Here is a 10,148-nt window from a genome sequence, read left to right as displayed (position 1 = left end):
ACTAGTACACTGATATTTGTATACTTACTACATAAAGTATACTTAAAAAATATACTTGAACTTTACTTAAGTATACTTAATAAAATAAACTTGAAGTATACTACTTTTTGGTAAGGGTAGTCAATGCACTAGGCACGGGTATGGTCCTACTAAGTTAGTACTTCAAGTTTGTTTTGGCCATGGAATAAAAAAAAAAGTAATTGTGACTTTTTATCTCACAACTAGCGGTCGGCGATATGGGAAAAAATATCAAATCACGATTTTTTTTTAGAAGTATCACAATTCTTTGTCATATTGGTTTTACTATTTTGCAAGCTGTCTGAGCATTACAGCCAAACTAATTTCGCTATTATAAAGACAAAGCCTTTCAAGGTAACAAAATCTAAAAAAGAATGGCGGATATTTAGGCCAAAGTGGGTGAAGATAAAAATCGTTGTCATTGTTTTATCTTTGTTATTAAAAAATAAGAACAAAGATACACATCACAACTACACATAATATACAAATAAAACAAACAGTGCTTTATTTTCTTTTGGAATTGGGTTTGTACATGTTTGGGACAACGTGACAGAAATTTAATTTTAGGGTGAACTATCCCTTTAATGACAGTCTGCAGCATGTTTAGTACTGTCTCTTTAAAGGGATACTCCACTCCAAAATGAAAATTTTGTCATTAATCACTTACCCCCATGTTGTTCCAAACCCGTAAAGCTTCGTTCGTCTTCGGAACACAATTTAAGATATTTTGGATGAAAACCGGGAGGCTTGTGACTGTCCCATTGACTGCCAAGTAAATTACACTGTCAAGGTCCAGAAAAGTATGAAAGACATCGTCAGAATAGTCCCTCTGCCATCAGCGGTTCAACCGTAACGTTATGAAGTGACGAGAATACTTTTTGTACGTGAAGAAAACAAAAATAACGACTTTACTCAACAATTTGTCTCCTCTGTGTCTCTCTGCATCACCGTAGCACCATTTTGGAGAATATCCGCTGAACGCAAGCAGCATACGCTATTCTGTGTCAGCCTGTGTCACAAGGATACATTTTCTATATGTATTTACGCTTTGATTTGAACGAAAACAGCGCGTCCGTGCAGCGCGGCTGACACAGAAGAGCGTACGCTGCTTGCGTTCAGCGGATATTCTCCAAAATGGCGCTATGGTGATGCGAACGAAGCTTTTAGGGGTTTGGAACGGCATGGTGGTAAGTTTGGGGTGGAGTATACCTTTAAGACCGGCTGCACGCATCTAATATACAGGCACGCATCCATTTCTCTCTCAACTGTTTACTTTAATTTTAGACATAACCAACTGAGTCTATATGTAAACCTTGTGTGTTTTGACAGTATTAGCGCAAAAGATAACTTAGTTTAGTAATCCGGAGCTGTTTGACAGGCTTTTTAGTGCGCGCGCTTCGGGTGTACGCATAGACTGTACGCGGCGCTCAGAAAAAGCGCATGTCAGACCAGCGTGCGAATGAAACATCTAAAAACACATGCAAATAATGTAATGTCTTCAATTCTGAGTTTTTTTTTCCTCACAATTCCAAGTTTATATCTCATAATTCTGTTTTGGCCAAAACTGTTTTTCTTGCAATTTTAAGAAAAAGTCAAGATTGCAAGATATAAACTCAGAATTCTGGCTTTCTCACAATTATGAGTTTATATTTCACAATTCTGACTTTTTTTACTTGCAATTCTGATTTTATATTTCATGGTTCAGATTTTTTTCTTGCAATTCTGAGTTTATATCTCGCAATTTAGACTTTTTCTCGCAATTCTGAGAAAAAAGTCAGTAGTAATAATTCCAAGAAATAATTTTTTTTTGAGTTAATCTCACAATTCCAAGTTTATATCTCGCAATTCTGTTTTGGCCAAAACTGTTTTTCTTGCAATTCTGAGAAAAAGTAAGAATGGCAAGATATGAACTCAGAATTCGGACTTTCATTCTCGCAGTTTTAACTTTACTGAACAGATTTGGAAGGAAAAATATCCAAATTGTGATAGAAAGTTGCAATTACCTTTTTTATTTATACATTTTTTTTATCCCGTGGCAGAAACAAGCTTCAATAATATACAGAACCTTAATCTTAATATGAACTTCAACAGATTTGCAAGGAAAAATATCCAAATTGTGAGACAGAAAGTTGCAATGACCTTTTTTATTTTGTATTTTTTTTATCCTGTGGCAGAAACAAGCTTCAGTAACACACAACCTTAATCTTAATATGAGCTTCAACCTTTCTAATAATCAAATGTTATATTCTCACTGTCGTCTACTGACTTATTTTAGTCTATTTTTCCTTCCCATGAGAAACTTCAATAGAAACATCACAGCAAGGTTTATACTTAGATGTTTAACAACTTAGAAACCCATTAAATCTTAGGCAATCAAAGTTGAACACTTAAAACGGGACGCCATCGTAGAGCACAAAGTGAGTGAACTTCAACTTCCCAGAGCTTAAAACATCTTGTATTTTGCTGCATAAGTGTGTTTTTTTCACCGTCTCTTTGATCTTTGTGATATGTCTGCTTTCCTGAAATATTCCTCACTAATAGTTTCGTTTCAACACATTTTTCTCTCAGGGTTGGAGCTGTCGTAGGATGCCTTTGATACAGGGCCAAAAAATGCAGGGGAACTAGTGAGGATTTCCTCACAATTTAACTAACGGCAGATTAAAGGTATATCCAAGAGACTGGACGAGGCCTGGCGAAAACGATTACCAGCAAATCTGCAGGAGGAAATGGACGGCTTAACCGATTTCATAGTGAAGTCATGTTAGAACAGAATCAGAGATAAAAACTCACTCCCTCTTTCACACACACAAACGATGCCATCTCAGCATGTCGGTATTAATAATTCATCATCGGCCTCCAGTGTTTGCCCCTGATTACGAACACTGGACCTGCTCAAACGGCCATTAATCTGGCAATAATGATCACAGAGATGCTGTAAATTGCTGTTTGGTGGTGTCAAACAAATAGGCAACACAAAATAAGTGGCTCATTAAAGGCTTGTTTCAGCCAGAAATTAAAGTTCTTTCGTGGTTTGCTCTCAGTTTTGAAACTGTTACAAAGTTTCTGTTTACCAAATGGCAAGCTAAAAGAATGTTATAAAATAAATAAACCTACCTTCTGTGTTTTGCATTTACATTTATATGCATTATTTATTTACTAGTAGTTTTTTTGGGGGGGGCAGCTTTTTTTTCAATAAATTTTTTGAGATGAAGAAATTACCATTGCATGCTTCTACTTAATACTTGCATGCTTCTACTTACTTACACTAGGTTTTCTATGGGATTCAGGTCTGGAGAAAGTGCAGGCCATTCCATTTGAGGTACCCCAGCCTCCAGCAGCCATTCCCTGATGATGCGGCAGTAGAAACAGTAATATTGTGAAATAATTTTCAATTTTAAAATAACTGTTTTCCATTTGAATATATTGTGAAATGTAATTTATTCCTGTGATGCAAAGCTGAATTTTCAGCATCATTACTCCAGTCTTCAGTGTGACATGATCCTACAGAAATCCTTCTAATATGCTGATTTGCTGCTCAAGAAACATTTCTCCTTATTATTAGTAATTTTGAAAACAAATGCGCTGCGTCACATTTTTGTGGAAAACATACACTACTCACAAAATGTTAGGGATATTCGACTTCCGGGTGAGATTTATGGAAAATGTAAAAAGTTCATGCTACAGTGATATTATATCATGAAAGCAGGGCATTTAAGTAGAAGCATGCAATGGTAATTTCTTCATCTCAAACAATTTATTGAAACAAAAGCTAACAACAGTGGTGGGTATACGACAGCAAAAAATGTCAATGTCTCAATAACTTGTCATGCCTCAGCAGCCAATAAGTCGGCTTGTGAACAGCATGAGACGTTGTTGTCAAGCTGTAATTGATGCTCAAGGACGCATGACAAGTTATTGAGACATTGACATTTTTTGCTGTCGTATACCCACCACTGTTGTTAGCTTTTTTTTCAATAAATTTTTTGAGATGAAGAAATTACCATTGCATGCTTCTACTTAATACTTGCATGCTTCTACTTACTTACACTAGGTTTTCTATGGGATTCCGGTCTGGAGAAAGTGCAGGCCATTCCATTTGAGGTACCCCAGCCTCCAGCAGCCATTCCCTGATGATGCATTGTCATCCATGGGGTATACGACAGCAAAAAATGTCAATGTCTCAATAACTTGTCATGCCTCAGCAGCCAATAAGTCGGCTTGTGAACAGCATGAGACGTTGTTGTCAAGCTGTAATTGATGCTCAAGGACGCATGACAAGTTATTGAGACATTGACATTTTTTGCTGTCGTATACCCACCACTGTTGTTAGCTTTTTTTTCAATAAATTGTTTGAGATGAAGAAATTACCATTGCATGCTTCTACTTAAATGCCCTGCTTTCATGATATAATATCACTGTAGCATGAACTTTTTACATTGGTCTGGAGAAAGTGCAGGCCATTCCATTTGAGGTACCCCAGCCTCCAGCAGCCATTCCCTGATGATGCATTGTCATCCATGAAGATGAAATCAGGCCTGTGTTGCTCATGCAGAGGGACAATGACTGGATTAATGATGTTATTCAGGTAATATTGGCTTGTCACAGTACCATTCACCAGGTGTAAGGCAGTTCTGTATTGACTAGACACACCTACTTTCATGATATAATATCACTGTAGCATGAACTTTTTACATTTTCCATAAATTTCACCCGGAAGTCAAATATCCCTAACTTTTTGTGAGTAGTGTATATCTATTTTTATCTTGAGATAAAATGTTTTGATAAATAAATGTCTTTACTGTCACTTTTAAACAATTTAATGCATCTTACTTAATAAAAGTATTTATTTATTTAAAAAAATACTCCAAACTTTTGAATGGTAGTGTATCAATGTTTCCCCAAAAATAATAAGCAGCACAGAAATAAATTACATTTTAAAATATATTCAAATAGAAAACTGTTCTTTTATTGTTATATTACTGTTTTTACTGTATTTCTGCTCAAATGAAATGCAGCCTTGGTGAGCATAAGAGACTTATATAAGAAATATTAAAAATCTTCATTATTCCAAACTTTTGACCACCAGTGTGTATATATCTACCATTATGTATTCTTTACTATTTTTGCATCCATTTAAAAAAAAAGAAGAAAATAATTGTTTCGGAATATTTTTATCATTTGGAAAAGCAGTGTGAAAATTCTTCCTAACATATCCTTTTGTGTCCCACAGAAAAAAAATGAAAAAGTCATAAGGGTTTGGAACATCATAAAGGAGAGTAAATGATGACAGAAATATTAATTTGGAGGGAACTATTGCTGTAATCTGTGTGTGTGTGTGTGTGTGTGTATTATAGCTCTCAATTATCCATACGTCGTCCACTGTTCTTTTTGTCTAGTGAGAGAGTCTCTGTGGAATCATTAGTGACTGCGGCTCCGGCGCCCTCTGCCCATCTCCTCGCTGATCTGTGTGTTAATTATATATCTCAGCGTGACGGAGACCTGGGCTTGTTGCAGCTCTAATGAAGGCAAGGATATCAGCAGCTTTATATGGAAGGTGTGTGTGAGAGAGACAGTGATGAGACGATGTGACACGTGTGATACATTAAAATGCAACGTGCAACTTCATGAGGTGGGAAGAAAGTGTGAAACATGCCAACAAGTCACTGTTCGATGTCAACACAGCACAGTGTTCTTTCTGTGTATGTACATCAATATCCTGGCTTTCTGGCATATGTGCATTATTATTGTATTTGTAAAATAATAATATACTGTATGTATATGGTATATTAAATATTATATATGTAAATAATAAATGTGTGTGTGTGTATATATATAGTTATTAGTGTTATTATTATAAAAATAAAATATAAACCATAAAAAATGGATGTAAAGAACATAAAGTATGATAAAAAACATCTTCAGTTTTTAGAGTTTTGTGGCAGTTTAAACAAAATAAATTATAAATATGTATATAGCAAACATACAGTACATATTTAAAATGTACAGTCTTTCTTGTCCGGAAAAAATATTGATGACTCATCCTGCAATATGCAGATTTTTGTCCAATCAAATCTTCTCTAGAATGAAAATGTCCCTCCCCTAAAATGCAAATGTAACCCTGGAGCACAAAACGTCTAGGTTACTTGTGTAACCCTCGTTCCCTGAAGGAGGGAACGGAGACGTTACGTCAGTGACTGACGAATTGGGAAATAGCAAGTAGCAAATCATGACTCATGGCTATGACTTAAATTGACTGTTTTAATAGGAAATATGTCAACTTTCCCCTTTGGTCTTTAAGGATAGTCTTGGATTATGTTTGAAATTGTGGCCTGTACGATAGCAGATTAGTTTGTTTAAAGCAGTCGTGAGGCCCAAATTGCTTTCTGCTTGACTCACATTCAAACAGAATGTACAATGAGGCTTCTCTGATTGCAGGTTGTTTGGTTTAATAAGTTAAACCCTTCGAGTCCTGACCTGGTGAGAGACAGATTAAAATCACGTTCAGCCAGCTGTAAATGGAAGGTCTCGATAAGGTTATGCCTCGTGTGGTGTGCTTTGAAAGGTTATTCTCTTCGAGAGGATTACAGGAGATGTCCTAAATACATCTATTGAGTCTCACATAGATCTTTTCTTAAAGGAACACTTCACCCAGAAATGAAAATTCTGTCATTATGTATTCACCCTCATGCAGCTCCGCACACAAAGCTTTCGTATAATCTCAGAAGGCTTGTATAATAGAACACAAGTGGTATGAACTACTTTTATGATACTTGAATGGTGTTTTTTGGGAACTTGACAGTCATGGTGGTCACTATGAACTGTCCTTGCGTAGAAAACACTCTTTAAAGATTCTCTCTTTTTCCCTTTCCACAGAAAAATAACAGCATGCAAGTTTGGGATGACATGGGTGAGTAAATGAGAGATTTGTTTACTGAACTAGCCTTCAAAAAAATCACAAGCAAATGTTCTGCGCATAAATGAAACCCAACTTCTTTGGCATCTGTTACTTCATTTTCATTCCGTTTCTCCTTGATCTCAACAAATACCCATCGGTGATATGAGAGAATTATATGTGTGCGTAATTGAACAGATTTTTTACTTCTTTATCCTACACAGCTGCCAGATGCTCATAAAAGCTTTGGCAGTGAGACGGAGTCAAACTCTTGCTTGGCTTCTGCGTGTGAATCTTTAATTCACCTTCACAGATTCACACATATCCTCGCGTATATTGGTTCCTTGACTCGTTCCATACAGGTGATTGCTTAAAGCAACTCTCAGAGAGAGAGAAATATCTCTTAAAGGTTACAGGTGCACAAGATTGCTTTTTTATCTTTTCTGTTGACGGCTGTTTCTTTCTCCGGTTCATCTGGGACTCCCCCCAGGCGCTCTACTGAATCCAATACATTCACAAAATACATTTTCATATTCCATCACACTGGGCTGATCATGACATCCACTTCCATGCAGAGTGCTTTCACCTCTTCAAACCTCTTGAGGCCCCGGAGCCAGGATGTGGGGTTCGCTGATGGCAAACACTCCGACAGCTCCAGCATTAGCGACAGTCTGACAGATTTGAAAATATCAGAAACAGACACGGATTGAATCTTCATTTGAGAACAACAGGTATGATTACAGACATTCTGGAACAAAATTAACAAAAAAGATAAAAGATATTTCAGAGCTGCATTAACAAAACAGACAGAATCATTTGAGAAAAACCATGAAAAATACGGGTGGAAACATTCTAGAATAGCTGTAACAAAAACAGCGAGAAAAATTCTTGAATGATTGTAAGAAATACAGGTGGAAACATTCTAGATTGTAACAAGTACAGGCAGAGACATTCTAGAGCTGCAGTAACAAATACTGATGGAAACATTTGAGAACAGCAATGGTAAATTAATTTGGAAACATACTAGAATAACTGCACAAAATACAGTCCACAACAGATGAAAACACTTTCAAAACACTAGCTACAGTAACAAATACAGGTTACTAGTCATTCTAGAATGACTGTGCTTTTTTTTTTAGGTCACTATAGGGGCTGCAGGAGCGTACTGGATCTGTGAACAGTTTAGACAAAAATAGTGTAAAAATATAAATTAATTAATAGATACATTGAAAAAATATTAGATTTTTACAAGTATTTTATTATATTCAATGAAATTACGTAATGAAAATATTTACAATTTTAAAGGGGTCATATGATGTTACTAAAAAGAACATTATTTTGTGTTTTTGGTGTAATGAAATGTGTTTATGCGGTTTAAGGTTCAAAAAACATTATTTTCCACATACTGTACATTATTGTTTCTCCTCTATGCCCCGCCTTTCTGAAACGCGTCCATTTTTACACGCGGCCTAGAGTATGCAGAGGCCGGCTTGAGTGAGCGGAGGCGGTGGACTTGAAAACGGCGCGGCTGGCGGATTCGACGAAAGAGCGGCCGGCGGGCTTGCGGCAACCACATGTGACAACCCCGGTCTGGACTCCGCTTCGTCCACGGTGAAAGCCGATCCGGCGATCCACAGCGTTGAAATCGCATCACCCCTTTTTAAAGGGGTCTATCTGAGGAATTGTTACATAAAATGTCATTAAAACTTTTAAAATGTACAGAAACATTTTATACAGGAGCAAGTGTGAGGTTGATATCGGTTACAAAGTATGACAGCACGCAAATGCCGTTTCCTCTTTGCCTCTCTATCGTAGTGGCAAATGTGGCGATTTATGGCAAACTCTGCATATAAACAAGGACTATCATGACAGCAAACTGGGCCAGAATCTCTGCTATTTATCAAGAGCATGTGTGGAGCTGAGCTACAGAGGGCCAAAGCTGACAGCGCACATATCGCAATCTATTTGAGGTTTAATTACTCTCAAAGCTGTTCTAGAATTGTGTGAAACGTCCACAACCTAACAACATCATTACACCATTATGGCTCATTTGAAGGATAACTACATGGAATGATGAGATTATTGGTCCAAATTTGATTTGAACTTGTTTCCTATTTCAGTCCTGGACAAATTTCAGATGGTAATGTATTTAAAGGAATATTCCACCCAAAAATCTTCTGTCATTCCCAGCGTGCATTGACTTCTTTTGTGTGACTCAAAAGAGATCTTTTTAAAGAATCTTCACTCAGCTTCATTGCTCACACTGACTATACCTGACAAGCCCTAGAAATAGAAAACATCATGAAACCTCCATAAAAGTATACAAGTAGGTCAGTATGAACATTGTTGTATGTAAAAGATCTGCATGACAATTCTCATGATTTTGTTAGTGAACTATTCCTTTAAAAAATGTACCACTGCATATTTTCTGAAGGCTGTTTTAGCATCTAATTCTGACTCATCACTAAATCATTTAACCAGCATTTAAACATGAAAACATACAGTTTATTGGATTATCTTTCATAACAGATCTCTTTCAGAATAAAGCACCTTGACAACTGTACAACACAATCAACTAATTCCACACCACTTCAGATGTCAGTGAAGTGTTCATAATTTAGCATATGTGGAGTTAGTCGCTGTAGCAGATGGATTAGTGCTGCATCTTTAACAGCCAATTCTTTATGATCAAACGCTGTTTAATCTGATCTCTCTGAATCTTCATCATGAATTAATCAATACTCTCCCTCCGTTTGTATCGTTTTAATTATGCAGGGGTATTCTTCACCCCCTCAGGCGCTCATGCACCAAATTATACCCTCCCTGGGAACAAAAAGCACAATCAAACAAAAGTCTAAAATAAACTCGTCTGCAGCTGCTGAGGGGACTTGTGTTTCATGAGTGTCTCGGAGTTACACACAATATGTTGTAAGTTGCATAAGTTGCATTAGGATGATTTGTAGGTATACGTTAAAGTGTGCACATATTTTTTAACGGTGGACAGAATAGCATGCTAATTTGCAAAGTATGCATACCCGGATCTCTACTATATGTGCCAAAATGTGCTTTTCCCAATGCAATGCATTTAATTTGACCTTTGATTTTCAGTTTGATCAATGAACTGATAGTTATACTAATGATGATTTTTGCCATTTATTTTTTTTAATCATCATTTGATCAGACTGCTACGTTTAAGACATGTTTTAATCAAAGTTTTAAAAATGTAATTAATATTAAA

The 10,148-nt window shown here is 36.5% G+C and overlaps 1 long non-coding RNA gene across 1 annotated transcript in view; it reads left to right on the top strand.

The window, feature by feature from the left end:
• LOC107549596 (uncharacterized) overlaps nucleotides 1-2,981 on the top strand; it is a 9,322-nt gene extending 6,341 nt beyond the window's left edge. The window contains exon 3 of the long non-coding RNA XR_001604581.1: nucleotides 2,587-2,981. This is a non-coding gene — a long non-coding RNA (uncharacterized lncRNA). The remainder of the gene's footprint in view (nucleotides 1-2,586) is intronic.
• The last annotated feature ends 7,167 nt before the right edge of the window (nucleotides 2,982-10,148 follow it).

This window comes from Sinocyclocheilus grahami, unplaced genomic scaffold, assembly GCF_001515645.1.
Source record: "Sinocyclocheilus grahami isolate Dianchi unplaced genomic scaffold, SAMN03320097.WGS_v1.1 scaffold376.1, whole genome shotgun sequence".
Classification (NCBI taxonomy): domain Eukaryota; kingdom Metazoa; phylum Chordata; class Actinopteri; order Cypriniformes; family Cyprinidae; genus Sinocyclocheilus; species Sinocyclocheilus grahami.
The sequence above is the reverse complement of the archived record's forward strand: the minus strand, read 5'-3'. Positions and strand labels throughout refer to the sequence as shown.